Consider the following 19,981-nt stretch of genomic DNA (forward strand, 5'->3'; position numbering starts at 1 on the left):
TAAATTCATAAGTACAGACATTCCATCTTTTTCCAACAGAGCCCTGTCCACTTCAAACAAGAGGAGCTCAGAGAAAAAAAACACAAATACAGAAATCTCTCATGTAAAAAACAAAAAAAGAAACTGTTCTAAATTTGGCAGCAAATTCTGTGTTCATGTAGCACTTCATTGCTCTTACTGACATACATATACACTAAGACATACACACCAGATTAAAAGCGTTGAGGATGGATGGGTGGATGGATGGTCAGTAAATTCAGCCTCTCACTATAATTCACACTAGCAAAAACATTATTTAAGGCTAAGGCTGTATGCATTATAATTACAAGTTCATAGGTTCAAATTGCAGGCTGTCCAACCACAAACACAAAGTCCCTGGATACAGAAAGCTCTGCTCTGACCTGACCTGTTTTTAAACTTGCAGTGAACCTTTCAAATGTGTTTTTCCTGGACACATATTGCATATTTGTCTGCCCATGTGAATGAGAACAGGTCGTTCTTTATGAAGTAGACAGCTCATTCTGGTGTTATTAATAGTGCTCCACGTAGGAGGGGGAACCAGAAGTTGTTGAGATAAAAGAATTTGTGATGCTTTATGTGCTCTTGGCATGTTTGGCCACTGAAAGAAAAAGAAAAGTGAGTCAGTGAAGAGAGCATTTTAACAAACAATTCAAAAGACAAACATTTTCAGCATTTCAGCTCTTTGTGACTGGCTGTAAACTTGCACAATAATGAGGTGAATGAATGAATGAATGATAAATATTAGGAAATATGTTTTAAAATAAAAGTAATTTATATTATTTACAGTTCATTACATTTACAGACTTTTATATAACTGTTGTATGTTATAGTGTACAGTATTGTATGTAACCAACCACCTCATATGTTTTTGTTCTTTAAAGAGTCATAATTGCATTTAAAAATGCTGCTTAGTCCAAGATATTCTGTGTCAACAACCCTCAGTTCCAGGTCCTTAATTCTGCCTAAAAGCATCAAGTGAGATATGAACGATGAGAATCGTGTTCCCATGAATATGTAAATGAAGATTAGCTTTCGATCGCAATTCACCAGGTTTCCAAGCAGTACATTAAAGTCAGACAAGAACAAGGAGAGGAGACAGAGGCATGGTAACATTATGAGCTTGTAATGAAACCCAGATGCTTTCTGGCAACTGACAACCACAACCACACACTCCACAAGGATGCCTCCTGAATTAGCATTTTCAAATGTTTGATTATGGTCATAAAGACATGGCCCTGAATTTGTTTTGGAGTCTGTCTTAGTTTGACTCTCATGATTTAATTTCCCTACATTCAGTATTTTCTAAAAGAGTTGATATTTGCATAAGAAAAATGTGCACAACTACACCTAAGGAAGGATCGTCAGTAATGGTGGATTGAATGATGTCTCCTCAGAAATGTTTAAAAACAATGAAAAGATGACAATGTGGTTTGATTAACAGGATGTGCCTGTGTGACATCTCATCAAAGGCTGCTTCCTCTCAGCATACAGCTGGGACAGATACGTTGGCAAGGGGAAATAGTTGACATGCTGAGGCTCTTTTTCGCTGTGCTTGGATTAACAATATAATTTCAACACACTATTTATCATAATATAGTTGTTCCTCTGTGAGAGACACACAAATATACATATACATATATATATATATATATATATATATATATACATATACATATACATATATATATATATATATATATATATATATATATATATATATATATATATAATTATTATTATTATTATTATTAATATACTTTTTCTAACATCAGTCATTTTAACATCCTGTATATATAGCTCTTAATTTAAACGCTGTACATGCCATTTGTCCTCACTACATTAGATTTTTTAAATGTCTTTAATTATTTTTGGTGAATGTTGGTAGTCTCTAAGAACCTCTCTTTTCATCATGCAATGTTGTATTAAGTAATTCTCCATTAAATATTTACTTGAAGATAGAGAGAGAGAAGAGAAAACTTTTGGGCTGACTGAGTCGTATAGTCTTGCATTCTCCAACTCTCTGCCTTTCATGAGCTGTATGTCCCTATTGTTGAGACATCTTGCCTGAGTTTTATCTATTTACTGGGTTGTTAAAGCCCTTTATTCACATTTAATCTCTTGGGACTTTAGATAGATTATTCTCAAAATCATCTTTTTCTCTGTTGAAGTCATATGAATGTACATACATCATGTTAAATATTGTTGTAATTGTATGTGTTTGATATGTATTTATATTCATCTTTATTTACCAGTGTCTATTAGGGATCTCTGTAGTACTGGTTCTTGATGTTGGTATTTGTTCTTTAACTTTTAGTTAAGTTGTTTGTCATCATGTGATGATGTTGCCTTGGCAACACCAACCTCCTTGTCGCTTCTGGGGGACTCTTTCATGGATGTATCTCATCAAGAAATCATGTATTCTCTTTGTCTAGTAGTTTAAACCTAACCTATCTGTATAAATGATCACATCCACTACTACTGTTCACGCTGATGATGGCTTATAACTGAGACGCGGTCGTTCTTTGCTCACGTTGATTTTTAAGACTATTTATCTGTGAGTGGCATTCTGCACGCTGCTACTGTCTACTGTATGAAGAAAACACTATTTTCTGGTATTCCCAGATAGAAACAGGACTCCCACTGTTGACTGCTATTATAACATGACATCAACATGACATGTATTGCAGTATCATTAGCATGTCTGAAAATGCATTATGACAAGTTACACATTTAAACTTTACACCTTTACTGTATTTTGACTGATGCATACAGGCAGACACTGGTAGACACTTTACAGACAAAAAGAGATAGAAAGAGGGGGAATAAATCAGGGAAAATCTGAGGACAGGAAAACTCTCAAAGAGTCCATATTGAAAAGCAGGAGTCCTATTTTTCACACCCCTGACAGAACTGATCTATGCTCATGACAGACTTATCCTTGGCCTCCTTGTTCTTTATTATGAGAGGGATTCAAATGATTGTAGACCGTGCAGTTTGCCCTGCAACAATAGATAGATCTTGATGATAGACCAGTGTGTGTAGCTAGATAAAGTGCACTCCGGTTCTGGTTATTTTTCTGCATATGCCAACAATTCTTTCTCCACTTTCCTCTTATTTTACTGCTGCACTGAAGCTGCTGAGAGTCTAGAGGAGGTAGACTGTCCACACTTCTCCAAACACAAATACAGATAGATTATAATAATGGGCTTGATCCCCACTGACGAAGTGTTATATTATTTTCATTCTTTTTCATACTTTCATACTTTTTTTCATCTATTTTATGAGGAAGGAAACCTATAAAGTGTCTGTAAAATGAAGTAAACAACCCCACTCTCTGACTGATGCAAGAAAATTTGATAACAAACTAATTAATGGGTTTCATGAGCTATTTCTTCACAAAGAATTTTAATAACTTCCATAACAACAAGCTAAAAATTTAATTAAACTTTAGTTGTAGTTGAAAGCATTTAATGTGACAGTCTTGTCATGCCAACCAGACCTCCTTTTTGAAGATATAACATGAAGGCAGTAAGTTTTTCAATATGAAGTCACTCAGTGTCTGAAATTTTCTACAGTGCGCAGGATCAAAGCCATAATACACACAGATAGCAGCCAAAATGTTTCTTTCTGAAGGGATTACTGTCTAAATTACACTTTAAATAACATGTAAAAAGGCACGATTAGGTAACAAACACTTTTTTCTTTTGTCAGAACAGAGGACTGTGAACAACCGCAGAGAAAGATTTTTAGTTTGCTGCATTTTTTAGAATAGTGCAGCTTAGTTTGATTTGATTTTATTTAGTAAAGAGCAAATTGAATTTTTAAAGAACTAATTTTGCCATGAGAGTAACTGTGTGAGTGCACAGGAAGAAGTGGGCAGGAGTGAATTGTCTCAGGTTAGTGACAGCTGCCCAAAGTGTTCAACAGGTCAAATTACTTTGATCAAAAGACCTGGAAACTGATTTCTGAGCAATACATTAGGGTTTGAAGATAATGGTTCAATTAATTAAATAAAGGAAATTTTAATTTGAAAAAATTATATGTAGTATGTCCATTCTAGCATTTTTTTTCCATGGCAATGTTCCTTAATTCCAGAAGACATCTTGCATTTGCTGCTTTATTTGAATTTTTTGGGCAACACAACTAGCTATGAAGTTGATAAGGTGAACATTTTAGCAAACTGTGCCTAATTATATGTCCAGCAGACACCAAGCACTATGAGATTTAGAGCCATTTTTGTTTCAGCTTGACGAATGAAAGTCCAACATTCAGTCTCTACTTAATCCTGATGAAAATATCTGGATCTTTACTTGCTAAATAATCACTATGTGCTGGGCGGGTTTTTATTGAAACAGCTACCTGCTGCACTAGAAACAAAGCTGACCAGCCCTTCAGCCCTTTATCTGTTTGCTTGTCTCCTACTCTGTGCACTCACACATGCAGTATTTTATCAGTCTGAGTCTGTGTCGCGCAAGCAGTAGCCTGGCTGTTCCCACCAGAAGCGTATTTCTCTGCACCATCAACAAGCAATTCTGCTCCTCTGCTCCTTTTTAATCGCACATAGAGCTGATCATTATAATAACCTCATGAATTTGTAATGTAGAGCTTTTGATGTGTTCCTGGATAAGCAGGGCCTCACTTCCTCTGCAACAATGAAAGGACCATTTGACCACTTGTGTTACGATCTGCCGGGAGGGGCTTCTCTCCTGTCTGTGTGTCTGTGTGTCTTTCTGTCTGTCTGTCCTCCCATCTGTCTGCCCGTCTGTGTTGCTCTCAATTTAGACACTTAGATTTATTTTCTAATTGTTCCAGCCCACATTACTCCTGCCAGCGAATCTCTCATATATGGAAAGATGCTAAGGTTTGTCCAAAATGTCTCTAGAGTGGTTGCTAGGTCTTTTTTTTAAATAAAATTTCTAAATCTAGTGACAAATGTGCTAATGTGCTATCCTTGTTTTTCTTGTGTTTTTACACATCCCTGCTTTCTATGAAATCAGAAAGCTATAATTATGCAGGTATCTTAACCATTTAAATTAATTTACTTCACCTAAGATGGAGTCAGTGTGTCAGCTTGGAATGTAGGCGACAACAGATGTTTTTAATTTAAACTTAATTGAAAAAATTAGATGAATTAATTATTTTATACGCTGTAAATGACTAGCTGCAGTTAGACTGATGAGGTCATAGCCTTCAATCTGTTACAGACAAATAAGTGTATGTGTGGTTCTGTGTATGCATGTTCGTATGCGTGTTCACAGGTAGAGTTTATACAATATTAACTGAGTAAATCCTCAATTCTTATTGTTAAAGCAATGCAGCCTTGACTCGATTCAGTTTCATTTAAATCATCCCTCCTTTGAAATGACAGCCATGCAAAGACCATATAGATTAATTTATTTCCTTCAGTACGTTTCCTGTCACATAGTAACTAGGTTATGTGAAAGCCATAGGAACACATTGTCGGGAGCTTTATTGTTGAAAGTTCAATATGCCCACAGAGACATCATCCTTTCATGGGCTGATATCATTAAATTAAGTTATCCCTCCTATGGATTGTCATTCTTCCACCTAGAGCTGAGGGAAGAAATCTTATGTTTGTTTGTGTGTGTGTGTGTGTGTGTGTGTGTGTGTGTGTGTGTGCATATGTGGAGGCATGTTTAATAATTGTGAGAAAGAGAAAAACAGGTATTTAATTGTGTAGTCATGGCATGTTTCATCATCTTAACCTTTTTTAGAGTTAATCATTACAGCTCACACACACAAACATGCACACACTCACATACACCAGCTTACGGTATGATTGTACTGGCCATTTGAATACTGATCATGTGAGAGGTCTGTGTCAACACAGAGACAAACCGCTGGCTGGTCAAAATACACAAAAACAGTTCTGGCAGTGCAATGACATGCAGTAGAAAGGGACTGTGTGCCACGAATGCAGATGGGGTCGTCAAGGGGACTGCCTCAAGGTTAGTGCTCAGCAAGGGGGATCAGCTGGAGTTTGCACTTAAGGAGCCACATCTACTACATGATGCAAGCTCTTCAGGGACATAAGGCTGTACATGTATAATGAAGATGAAGAATTTCAAGTGTTTCCTCTGGCAAAGATACCACAGTTTGTCTATTTTCAGAACATGCTTTTGATTTAGTGAGTCCAACTTCAATGCCAGCAGGCATCAGAGTCATGAGACGTTGAGACTGTGGTGGCCACTTAATCCTTTTTCAGATTTTGTTGTCATTGTGATGTATTTTATTTTCTATAGAAACAAATGTCACAGTACACAAGGGAATTAGACCCAGCATTGTCAGATGAATGATTTCTAACTGTCGTCGCAGTCTCTGTGTAAATTCCTCTACTGTGTTCAGTCTTAATAGAATCATAGTTATGTAAACACATTTATACAACCCACTTAGAGGACTGGACAGTTTTGCTAATACATGTTTCAGAAAATGTCTTTGAAGTGTGAAATATTTTGCTACTGCAGTAACAGCATGCCCCGTCACTGGCCTCCCACCTGGGATTGAGGTTTTTGTTTAAGCCAGAGGCACCCACTCTGTGAGTGAAACTGTGTCTCTGTGGTGCTGTGAGAAGGTGAGATGGTCCCTCCATTTCAACCAATGCAGATGTCTGGTTATGTAATAGTTAACAGAAAAATTGCAAAACTGATAAAAACCATTATGCCGTACACTACACAACTACCTCTGTGCTAATCTATACAAAATCAAATTGTGTTCTAGCAAGTTACGATATGTAACTTTTCCACATTACTGTCTAAAAATGACTAGACTTATGTTATACATTTTTTGAGTTGTGTTCTTGCATTTTCCCAAATGTTTCCATCACTTCTCAAACCTAGAGAAATACATGATTTTAGTAATTGTAATGGTCCTGCCTGTCAGTGATATCATATCCCCTGTGTCAGGGTTGTGGTTGCCGACCAGAACTGGTCAAAATTGATTTTTATCTAGTTTTAAGCCACATTTTTAAGATACACTTTTTACACCTTGGTCATTTTAAAATCGATTTTAACTGAATGGAGGATTTTAGTCATCGGACATCTGGATTTACTCAACTGTTAGGCAGCTCAGCTCCCAACCACTCCCTGATGTACCATGTCCACTGAACAACTGATTTTTAGTGTGAAACTGCCTTATTCATTGTTTCTACCTGTTTGAATCCCCTAGTTCATTAATTATCGACAAAATGGTAACTCTGTGGATATTTCAACTCCCGTTAAAAAAATCTCCTGAACATTTGTGTAAGGATGATTTCTTGAGGAGATGAGAAGAACTTATTGGAGGCTGGAGAATTTGACAGAGATGGAATAATATAGTAGACACTGGAAGGTCGAAGATCAACGAGTCAATAATCAGCAAACATGCATTCAGGAGATTTTGACAAAGAGGAATTCTTGAACACAGATCTTATATAGGTAACATTACCATACCATACATAGTAAGTTCTGACTACCGGAAATAAGTATCTTCTTGCCTATCTGCTAGACTCCCTGGTGCTATGTAAGGAAGCATACAACATCACATTGTCAAGTGCCAGTTATATAAGTACTGTACAGGTTAGACATTGGCCAAAAACAAAATTCCACTATCAGTCTGGATCATAAGTGAACCATCAGAGAACCACTCAAAATAAAGGTTAGCAGTCTCAGCTCTCAACCCCGTCCTGTGACGTCTCACCTCCGCCAAACAGCACTGGTGAATCACCAACTTTTAATGTGAAACTGTCTTATTCAATGTTTTTACTAGTTATTTGCGCCGGGTCTGTTTGATTTGGAGAGGAGGAAACCTCTTCAGCTCCTGGTAAAAACCTCCTGAATCACTGATAATTAAGGAATCCAAACCAGGAGAAGCTGAGGACAATGGTGGTGAGGCCAACAACAAAACAAAATTGTGCTATTCCAAGTAAAATTCTCAGATCATCCTACAGAATTATCGGGTAAAACTGTCATCACTATGTCCATATTATTGAGAAAACAATAAGATAGTGGAAGATGTATCATTTCACATGCTTATGTGGTGGTGTGAAAAATCAACCATCTACAGTGTGTTTTCTCTTGGATCTTTGTACTCTGTGTCCATGAAACAGACAAGATGCTGAAGCTCTCCCTGGGCTTTACTGGACCTCTGTTCTGTAAAATCCTTTGCTCCTATCCATGGATCCCTCTTTATCTCTCTGTTTACCACTTCCCTGTTCTCTGTAGCTCTACTATTTTCTTTCCTCTTGGCATTTACCCAACAACAAATCTTTCCCTCCCCTTTCTTTCTCCATCATCCCCTCACTCTCTACTGGTTTACCAGTTGGAGCTGAGTGTCAAGGGTATTTGTCCCTAGCAGCTCCTGCTCCATTCTCCTTCTCATGGTCCTTTATCAGGTGACAAAAGAATCACTGCACACTTTTCCTTCACATAAAAAAGTCCACACTATTTATATTTTATAGCAAATATTTGACAATAGATTCTTATGTCACTGGTTTTATGCCTTAGTGATTTATTCTGTGCCACAGTAGGAAAGGTAAACTGGCTCATCATCTCCTCCTCCTCTGTTTTACTCCCCCTCCTCCTCTGGGTCACCTGCCTAACTTTGACCACCACAGTCTATTCTTGTTACAGCACAAAGATAAGCATGGCCACACATTTACTGTGAGCTCTGACCAGTCCTTTAAATCAGATTGGCAGTAGCAGCACCAACCAAGGAACCCAGGAGAGCTGTGTACTCTCTCCAACTGCTGTTTGACCTGTGGGTGTTTTGCTATTCTGACAGTGACTCACCAGACTATCTGCTCAGCTGGTCCCATGTCCACGTGTTCTGGGAGGGAGGAGAGTGCAGAGGAGGAAGGAGAAAAGAGGGGAGTAAGACAAAGGCACACCTTTATGTCAGCACAGACAAATGGAGACTGCCAGTCAGCTGGCAAGCAGCCACTTCAGTCTACCCAGAATCTCTCTTCTTCTCATCTCTCTGATTAAATACCACCCTTGGTTCAGGATCCGCTTGGCTTGGTCTGCTTATATATTTTATACATATTTATATGCAGTTGACACTGCAGCTGAACGGGGTCAAAGTCGAAGTTGAATGGTAATAATATCAAAAACATGATGTGAATACAAAATCAACAATTATTGCAATAGTAGTCACAGGATAGCTAGCATCTCCTGTGCATTTACAGTTGTCAGGTCAAGTGGCTTGTAGCCACATAAAATCCAGATGAGATTTTGGTTTACATTTAGCCATATGATTCTCCGATGGTCATATCTCATCAGTCGTCTGTACTGCAGGTGGTGGTGATGTACTTGAAGCTATTTGGTAACTGCCAAGAACACCAGAAAAATAACTTGTGCACCTTAGCATTTTAGTTTGAACAGTATGCTAACAGTTTAGCTAGCAGTAGAATAGTTTAGCTAGCAGTCAAACAGTTTAGCTAGCCGTAGAGTAGTTGAGCTAGCAGTAGAACACTTAAGCTAGCAGTAGTATATATTAAAGACATAAAATGCCCCAGAAGAAAAATGAGAATTTGATACCCATTAATGGAGCAAAGAGTAAATACAATGTAGCCCATACTACAGCATAGTTTATCTTTATCATCACCTCCACTCATCTAAATTGTATATTGACATTCAATCACATTCCAGATGTCAGATCAGATATTGTAATCAAGAGATTGGTAATGTGGATTAATACCAGGTGATCAGATGTCATTATCCAGATAACATATTTAGATGTAGATCACATGTTAACATAGGTATAAAAGGATTCCACCTGAGTTAGGGCAGAACCAACAAATTACAGGAGATCTCCATACTTTGATTATAAAATGTTCTCTCCTTGTTAAACCTTCAAGTGTGTGGGCTGAGAGTCCACTGTGTTCTCAACATGCAGCCTTGGAGCACATCCTGGACAGCTGTGGCACTGGAGAGAGACATTGCAGATGGAGAATGGCTTGATGGTAACTGTTAAAAGCCATCTGCTTAGATTATGATGGAAACATGCCTTATCACCTTTCCGAGAGCCAGGGAGCATCAGTGGTGTGAAGAAACTGAAAATCTCAACTCGTTGTAAATGGGAATCGTTTTCTTGTCTTCACCAAACAAAGCCACCCTGCAGGTACTGACAGTCCTTTGGGAGGATCATAAAGCTTTTGAAAGGAAAATGGCTGAGTTCAAGGGGATGGTTATTGAATGTGGAAAGGGTGGCTTGACAGAAAGGAGCTTTCTAGTAGAGACTGTATCCGGGGCTTTTGCTTCTTGATGTCTGTGTGACAAGCCTTCATCTTGGTGGGCATTAAGGGAGAGGGGAGGAGAAGACCCATTAGCAGTATAACTGAACTGGTGGGGAGCTTTAGAAATGCTTTGGCTCAAGAGAGGAGCACCATGGAGGACTGAGTTGGTAATCTGGATACAAACTGGGTCACCTGGTGGAGATTGTATAATGTTTAAAGAACAAAAGCTTAACTGATGATATGTCCAGAAGAAAAAATAGTTTCCAAATGAGAACATAGAAATAATGTGCAGCCTTTACATATTCCATACCTTCTATTGTTTCCTGCATCTCTATTCCTGTATTTTACTTAGTATATATTTCACCTTTCCAGTCGTCCTTTTCACTCCTCTGCTCTAATCATCATGTTCTCCCACTGAGGCCAAAGGTTGAGCTGAGAATAGGCATTCCCTGCTCAGTCACTATGCTGTGATTAGCTACTCAATTCAGCTATTAATTAATCTCACTTAGAGATGGAGCAAAAGACAAATGAAGGATAGAAAAAAACTACTATCCCTGCTTAGGCCAAAAATTTACTTCCACCAGATACAGATTATTATCAGGATCTGTACCATTTCAATAATTAAATCTTTATTAAGGACACAACTAATGGGGGTCCATAGCAAGAGAAAACAAATTTTTAAAAAAAATTCATAAAAACAAAAGACATGTCTTCATAATCAGACATTTGTAAACAAACTGGAACACCAACGGTTCCACATCTTAAATGAGAACATGATGGAGCTCAGTTCGGGGTTGGTTAAGGCTGAGACTAAACTGCAAAATCAGATAACATTCACATATCAGATTTCATATTGCAGCAAAGCAGGTGGGCACATCAACATTAACAAATATTTGGTTTTAGCCTCATACTGTCATTGTAAGCCACTGTGAGTCTCTGTATACCGCCTGTCCTGTGGCAGTGCCACAGGTGGGCAGTTTATGGTGGATCATTGTTACTTAATGTTCTAAATATTTAACCTCATTCCATTCTTTAAGGGAAATACCAGACAGAAAAAAGTCAGGAAATACCAACTTCCAACAATTGTAATATTATACTGCATTACATTTGATCAAAGTCAAAGTCTATATCATATTGTGAACTTACCCTGAATTCACTATTTAAAACCTGCACTACATGAACAGAAAATCACTAAACATCTGCAGACAGAAGGTGGTTAATGAGAAAATTACCAACCATACACCCTGTTTGTCATCCTTTAACTGCACTGACAGATCATCCATATAGATGAAAAGGAGACAAAATACCAGCTTGTCGACCTCCATAATTCACATGTAACAGTACAGATACAGAATTTCCCCATCTAACCCACATTGTCTGATGTGCCTACTAGAAAACCAGGATTGTCACCAGAAATTTAGGAACCCCACTTTGATATGATTGTTAAATTATTTAAAAAACAGGAATTTTGCTTTATGTATTTGCACCAACTTGTACAAACTCATAGATGCCAACACCATAAATTTGTATGATTTAAAAAAAAATTTTTTCCTTTTTACATCAAGATCCATACATTACCCTGTCTCACAATGTTAAGGAGAGTGACTTAAAAAAAGCCCCTTTAATAGTATTGACACCAACATTTTAATGGGTTCTTGTCTGGCCCATGCCCCAACCAAGCGGAAACCCTTGGAGGTTCAGTTCTGCAAATTGCTTGAGGTTGGCTACAACAGTGAATCAATCCCCATAGACTTCCATGTTGAAATGCCCAATTTTACAGCAGAAATACGCATGTTTACAGCCTGGTACAAAAAGTTTTAGCCTCTAATTTTTCTCCTTCATAACAACTGTACAGGGGTGAATTTATATATAACTCACCCTTTTAAAATTTGTTAAGGCTCAAGGTTCTGAATAATTGAGGGTGTGCCACTTTGAGTGTAGGGCGGATGAGCATATGCTTGCCGTAAACCACCTTTGTCTGAAAACCCAAACTGATTTAACTTTGGGAGCAAATTCTCTGTTGATGTAGCACTCCATTGCTCATATTAACATACAGTACATATACACTAACTAATTTGTCCCCTGATTAAAAGAGTTGATGATGGATAGATGATATTCACTAAGTCCAGCCTCCCAGCCATGACATTTGGCTCTGGGTCCGGCTCGCGCTGGGGTTGGTGGTCGCGGGCTGGCTCTGGGGCTTCCTGCCCGCTATCCCTCTACGGGCCTCCTTGCGCTGGGGGCTGTTGCCTCTGTACTCCCTTGCGGACTCCTCCTTGGGTCGGGCATGTGGCTGCCGGGGGGGCATGCTGCCGTGGGTCCTAGGGCTCTGGGGGTGGCTGGGAGTCTCGGTGGCCTGGTTTCTGGCCACCTGTGCCTTTGGTCTGGGGGGGTGGTGTTACCCCCACATCAATTACCTACCACATCCAATGACAAATCGCAACACACTTGCATACACACATGAACACATACACATACATACACACACACCTACCCCTTCCCTCATACACACACACACACACACACACAGAGACAGATTCACACACACACACACACACACACACACACACACACACATATACACATATACACAAATACACATAGGGAGCATCTAATGGTTAAGGACTATAGAGTGACCATAAATGTGGATATTATTAGCTATTGTTATTGTTACTGTGGTTGTTTTTCTGTTGTTGTGTTGTTGTTGTTGTTTTTCCCCGTCTCCCCACTCCCATCTTCCTTTTCCCCATATTCCCTCTGTTTTCCTCTTCCTGTCCACTCTCACTCCTGATGCGGTCCGGTTGTCTTAATAAAATTAAAATATGCTATAGGAGGAGTATCCCACACTCCTCCTTCGCAGAGTAAATCTGCCCCAACAACACAAGGCATCCAGACCACTCATACTGCTTGCCAATGATATTGGGACAGGACAAAAAAAAAAAAAGTCCAGCCTCCCACTATAATTCACATAAATACACCAGCAAAAACATCTCAGATCTACACATGCACCAACTTTTTGCTAATTTTTGGATTAGCCAGGAGTTAGGCGGAGTCACTACCAAGATGGCGACAGCAGCACAGCCCACTCTGAGCTTCAAAAACCACTCTTCAGAAACCTCTAGGTGACGTCACGGAGTCTACGTCCATCTTAATTTACACTCTATGGCCCCAACCCACCAGATTTGATGTAAATCGGTTCAGTACTTTTTGCGTAATCCTGCTGACAAACAAACAAACAGACACGGGTGAGACCATAACCTCCTTGGTGGAGGTAATAAAAGACAATTGAGTCCAAGCAAGATGAGAGTCAAAGAGGTGACAAGAGCAAATTTAAACAGGAAAAAACATCTCCCCAGAGGCACATGCGGGACTGGTGAAACGTTTTCATGTCTACCTTGTTTTGAATAATTTCCAGAACTCCTATCGAGGGTTTTCTTGATGGATTTTAATGTACTTTTCTTTATTTCCCTGTGTGTGACAGAGTGGCCGTAAATGCTTGCATTTATGAGCATGTGCGTATATATATATATATATATATATATATATATATATATATATATACATACATACATATATATTTTTGTGTGTGTGTGTGTATATATATATATATATATATACACACACACACACGTATGTATATTTATTTATTTATGTATTTATTATGTGTGTGTGTGTGTGTGTATACGGTATACTGTAAAGGTGCATGTCAGGATATGTGTGTGCATCCCACATCAACATTTCAGGATTTAAAAAGAGTTTTCCAAATGAAATACACATCTTTTCAAGCAGAAAACAAAGGAGATCCTGGTTAGCAAAGAGATAGAATTAGGGCATAGATGGCTATTGAAAGAAAGCAACAGAATTACAGTTGTAAAGACTATTGGTTGTAAATTATACTAAGAGAGAGAAGAATACACTGCAGAAGAGAGAAGAGGTGAGGGACATTAATGCGCCACCAAGGCAAAGAAATGAGGAGAGACATAAGGGAGTAGCACATAAAAATTGGAAGACAACATCAAGACAGATGGAGAGAAATAGCCAAAATAACACGAGTGAGTGAGACACACACAGAGAGTGTGATTCTGATTACAAGGAAAGAAAGATTGCCTTGGTGACAAATTAGTTTAATCAAGCTGTATGGGAGACGGGCGAATCATTTGACAGGGTCGTCGTCATTTAGCTAAATTGATGCCAGTCCTTCCTCATTTTCATCCCCCTCTGTGCCTCAAATATATTCTGATGTGAACTGAAGACGACTGGTGCAGGATCTGACCACAAATTGCCCAGTTTTTAAAAGGGCACTAGAGTCAGTGACTGCACAAATTGTGTAGATGTGTATGTGCATCTGTATTTGCAAATCTGGGTGTTTGTGTGTGTGCACGTGTGTGTGTGTGTCCTTCCCAGAAGTGGACTGCCTGCAGCCTGTTGGCCACCTGGTCCTCTGTGATAGCTTTAACCCAATAAAGAGCAGCGTGAGACTGACTGTCAATGTCTGTCAGGGCAGACCATACAGTCTGAAAGGAAAACCCTCCCACTTGTGTTTGTGGGTTCAGCTGTTCACCTGTCTGTCTCTCTTTTCACCACTTGTTCCCTTTCAGTATGTACACACTAATTATACTTATGGGAGGAACTCTGCACTATTCTGATTTGTTTGGCCTATTGTGCACCAGATGAATAAATGAATAAATCCAGACCTTGTCATCTCAAAGCACTGCCCCTGCTTTTCAACATGAATATACTGTTGACATGAGAACAAGGGATAGAACAGCTTCACTTGTCATACTTTTTCTTTATCTTTATCTTAACACTGTTTACAGCACAAGACATAATGACAGCTCATGTATTTTAACAGACAGATGATATTCATAGTAAAAAGCCTTTTGACCATAATTATACAAAAGAATAGAGGATGTCTATACACATTGAAAGCTGTGATGTACAAGTGTGGTTTAAACTACTGCTCCATGTTGGTTTCTGTGTTTGACTGACAGCTGGCAGGTTGACCAGAGGGTAAATGTAGTGCTCTTGGGTGTGGTTTTGAACACAGCCATCGAAGATAATTACTTTATACATTCAATTGCACATGCCCTCACTATTGCATACTCCTGATATCATACAGAGTCAGGAGTTTGCACACACATGCAGAAGTATATGCTCACAACATGCTGACACATACACGAGGGAACCACCATTTCTACCGCATTCTGTGTGGAGGGGAAATAAGGGAAAGGAAAGGAAAATATATTAACTGTTATATTGTGTGTATGTGTGTGTGAGAGAGAGGGAGGGGGGAGAAAGAGGGGGGGAGAGAGAGAGAGAGAGAGAGAGAGAGAGAGAGAGAGAGAAATTTAATATAATGGATTTGTTTCCATGAGCAAAGTGATTGAGAGATAAGCCGGGAGAGCCTCTGGTTATTGTTTCATCAGAGCAGCCTCTTTGTGGCCCAGCCCCCCCAGACACTGTAACATACAGAACACACACATGCACACACCATTCTTTCTGTACATGCTATACATCTACATATCTCTTTAATTAGCTAGAAACAAAATGCTCTCAACCTAGTCTCCTATAATCTTATTCCTACTTGCATGCCAGCTACACAATGAAGTAATGGAAGTGTTCAGTGAGTAGATGTGCTTAAAATCTCCAGGGAAAATCCAACACACACACACAAAACAACACTGCTTTTGTCCAGAGTCTTTATTACACCCACTCTGTTTGTCTTCATTTCAGAATGAAGCAGGACAGAGTCAGAAGCCTCAGACTGTTTTTCAGTACCATGGACAGCACCACTACTGCACTACATTCATCCTGTTGAATTACACACTTCTTTAACATGGGTGACTGAGTTTGATAGCTTATGGTGTCAGCGTGTCTTTAATAGTGTGTGATCAGTTCAGTGATTGGCTTTTTGTGCTTCGCATTTTTTGTGATGTGCAGTGCTTGGGGGAAATATGTTATGCCATTTTAATGCTGCACACAAAAATGCTGTGTGCTCATGAACACCAGCATGGTATAAGCCGTAACACATGCATGAGCAATACTGGAGCACAATGCTTTCACGCAGCAGGAGGTAGCTTTGTGATGTCCTTTTTTTTTTAGAAGCTAGATCAACATCAATTTTTATTTCTTTTTTTGATGCAGAACGCTTCATGGAGCTGGTTTGTATCACAGAGTCAGACTCACAAACCCACTCATTCACATTTAGCAGACTAGAGTCACACATGTTGTACACATGCAACAGCAGCAGGGCAGACGTATTAGGGACTTTAAGCAGTGATGGTTGAAAGGTTGAATCTACAGCATGACATGATGACATAGATTCTATCTCGACTCTTCCTAGAATGACTGGTTAGCTGTAGCAGACAGTTGTAATTGTCTGTGGTCTAGCTACACTGATCATTACATGAAAGCGCAAAACAGCAAAACAGTGTATGTATAGGCATCAGAATATGTCTACATTTATGCACTATTACATCTGATGGTAATTTACTGTAGTCATGCAAAGTGGACATGCAATATGAAACATAGATAACACACAGGCTTCTGTTACACATAAATACCTAAGTCATAATTGCCTGTGTTCAAATTGGTCTTCACACCAACATACACTGACAATATAAGAATAACACCAGAGGCAGCAGAGTAGACATTAAAACAGATTCATGTGTGCACTACTGTATGTTACATATAGCTTGCTACAGTTAGGCACAGTGCAATGCAAAAGAAAACAAACTAACATTAAAATGAAGTTAATTGTATTTTATTTCAAGAACCTGATAATGAATTATGTTCTGTTTTTCTTTCTCCCAGCCTCCAAACCCCAGGAAGTCCTGCCTGCTAAATGCCACAGTGTCAGTACTGGCACTCTACCCAGAATGGACTTCCATCTCTCCAGGGCATCTTTCAATGCTCTGATGGCTGTCCTTGGTCCTGTTCTTCCTACTTTGGTTGTTCAGTGGAACCCCACACAGTGGTGTGGCTGCGTGGCGTTCATTATGCCCCGAGCCACCGTGTCTAGGGCAGTCCACAAACAAGCAAGAATGTCCTCTCTCTCCTCTCCCAGGCCATTCACCTTCCATCTGTGGAGGATTTGCCTCACCTGGATGCAGGGTTTGCATGTTTAGCCAGGTCAGCAGCTTTCCTACAGGGTTGTTGGCAGCACTGATGACTGCCACGTTGGTGTGAAGCCACCAACAGAGAATGCAGCCTGTTACCTGAATAAGTAACTATTCCACTCTGCTCAGTTTCAGGCTGTCTGTGACCCCACAGTCAAGTACTTTGATGTCTTCAAGGGTTTCCCAGAACCAGTGCATGATACAAGGGTGTTAAAGAATAGCCCCATATATTACCTCCATAAATACCCTCCACCATACCTCCAAAACTTCTGCATCATTGGGGATGGTGGCTACCCCTGCCTCACACAACCCATCAGCTTTATCCCCCTTACTCCCCACAGTGAAGTCCAGGGGCACTTTACCAGTCACCTATCCAAAACAAAATGTGTTGTAATGTTGTGATATAATATAATATAATATATAATATAGTTCATATATATGGTGTGTGTGTGTGTGTGTGTGTATAACATGTGTAATTCATTCATGTATTTTTACTTTGTTGTATTAGTACCTTTAAGTCTGTAAAGGATCTGAAAACATCTTCCACCACTGTATGTGATTATATATGACAATAAAACTGTCAAATAAATGTAGTAGAGTCAAAAATGCAATATTTCCGAACTGTAAAGGAATAAATCATTTTTCTTAACTGAAACATTAATGTGTGTGGATATTTCTTTGTTTTCGACTTCATTAATTTAAACAATGTACTGTGCGTCTGTTGCTGCACATTTCTTCTACAGACAGCAAGTGATAACTTAATGCAGTCATTGTTTGTTCACCAATTTCTAGAGGACTGATGGGAAGCGCTCCTCCCTTGAAGCAGTGTCTCTGTCCTTCCTCTCCTCCCTCTCTTCCATCTTTTTAAAGAACTGTTCCTCCCTGTTTACACCCTCATGATATCTCCTCTCCTCCCTCTTTTAATTTGAGTCTCTAGACTGTATCTAAGACAGGGAAACACTCACCATTCCTCTTGGCTCAGTAAGGAATTATTTCCTTTGAGGCAGCAAAAAACATATGAACCAGGAGAAACTCCTGCAGGTTAAACATAGGCAGACACACTGCAGATAGACAGGTACAAACTAACTAGCCTTGCAATATTAAGGCTACAAAAAGAGCTTGCAAATACCCCACTCAAAGAGAACATCTGTGGTTTTGAATATGTTAATGTCTTTGTATTTAGCAACCTTAGCCTTTTCAGGGCAGTAAGGTGGTTTTATTTCCAGGTGACCAATAAAAAATAATCAGATAACAATAAACAAGCAGTTAAAGTCACAGGCCTCTATGTCCCCTGATCTTGGAATAAATTGTTAGCTTCCCAATTAAAAGTGCTGAAAAGACTGGCCTAATATTCTCCGATGTATGCTACATCTTGTTAAGTTAACAGGCAACTATAAGCCCTGTGACTGGGCCAGAGGATTATTTATGGTTGTTGTTATTAGCACAGAACTCGTTATAGTGTATTGCACTGCAAGAAGAAATTGTTCTATATTACACTGGAATACATAAGACCCTTCCTAGACCCTATGACTGCTACTTTAAGAGGCACATTCAACTTTGCTCAAATACCATAGTTACTGGTTGTCAAGTCACCTCCTGTGGTATAAATGGAAACAGGAATCCCTGAGCCCTGAAATGCTGCAGACAGCAGTCGCCTCCAAGATCGATCTCACGATTTCTTTACTGTATGTGTGGGTACAGCACAACACTGCTGTTGCCTCAGTGGCATTATAAGATGCCCCTTGGGTGTTACTGCTATAACACATCCTTATTGACCAACCAGCTCTTGTCAGCACAGTGTGGTTACGCTTGATAACATGCAATCAAACCAGGGAATGTAAATGTAGACAAACAAATATAAAGAATGAGGTTAGAGTTGTTTTTACATACAGCTTTTAATGTTATGTGTTATGGTACATTTGTAGGAAACAATTTAATATATGGTAAGTCTATGTACAGATATGCATACCATGCCATGTAAACGCGGCTCAGGCAGTGAATCAATGAAGTTCTCTGCCTCATTAGTGCTTTCCACTGTCCTCGCTACCTAATTACATCAATCCAGCCTACACTTCTTCAATTACAGACTATTGATTAGCTGACATGACTGCTACAAACAGGGACCATCTAAGTCTTTGTGTGAGTGCATGTGTTTGTGATAATGAAGAGGTCTATAGGAGCAAATGTATTGGTTTATCCACCTATCACTTTGCCTCTATAAGTGCCAATATTTATTTTCATGCAGCGTTGGTGGTAGTTCCCCATGTATGTTACACTTTGTGTCATTGCTACAGCCTCTGTGTTGACGACCATGTGTCTACTCAGATACACATACAGAGTCACCAGCTGCTGAACTTAACTTGACAGTGACCATGAGATTGTAACGGGTGTAGGTGTTTATTTATCCCAAAAATCCCTTATTGTTTGACTAATGAATAACCTATTTGTTTGTCTGAAATGTGGCCCATTGAATAACCATTCCAATAACCAACCAATATTCCATTTTAGCATTTACAACCAGCACTGTAACACATTGTTCTTTTTTGGTCTCATTTCCATCATCACAATACAGAAGACATTGTTATCATGATGAGCTAACGGGGTTTCTTGA

General features: G+C 39.2%; 1 long non-coding RNA gene across 1 annotated transcript in view; it reads left to right on the forward strand.

Moving 5' to 3' along the window:
• Window positions 1–17,651, forward strand: part of LOC139635843 (uncharacterized) — a 49,764-nt gene extending 32,113 nt beyond the window's left edge. The window contains exon 3 of the long non-coding RNA XR_011694298.1: window positions 17,066–17,651. This is a non-coding gene — a long non-coding RNA (uncharacterized lncRNA). The remainder of the gene's footprint in view (window positions 1–17,065) is intronic.
• Window positions 17,652–19,981: the final 2,330 nt, after the last annotated feature.

Source organism: Trachinotus anak, unplaced genomic scaffold, assembly GCF_046630095.1.
Source record: "Trachinotus anak isolate AG129_WGS33_773 ecotype Australia unplaced genomic scaffold, CSIRO_AGI_Tana_v1 ptg000019l, whole genome shotgun sequence".
Taxonomy (NCBI): Eukaryota; Metazoa; Chordata; class Actinopteri; order Carangiformes; family Carangidae; genus Trachinotus; species Trachinotus anak.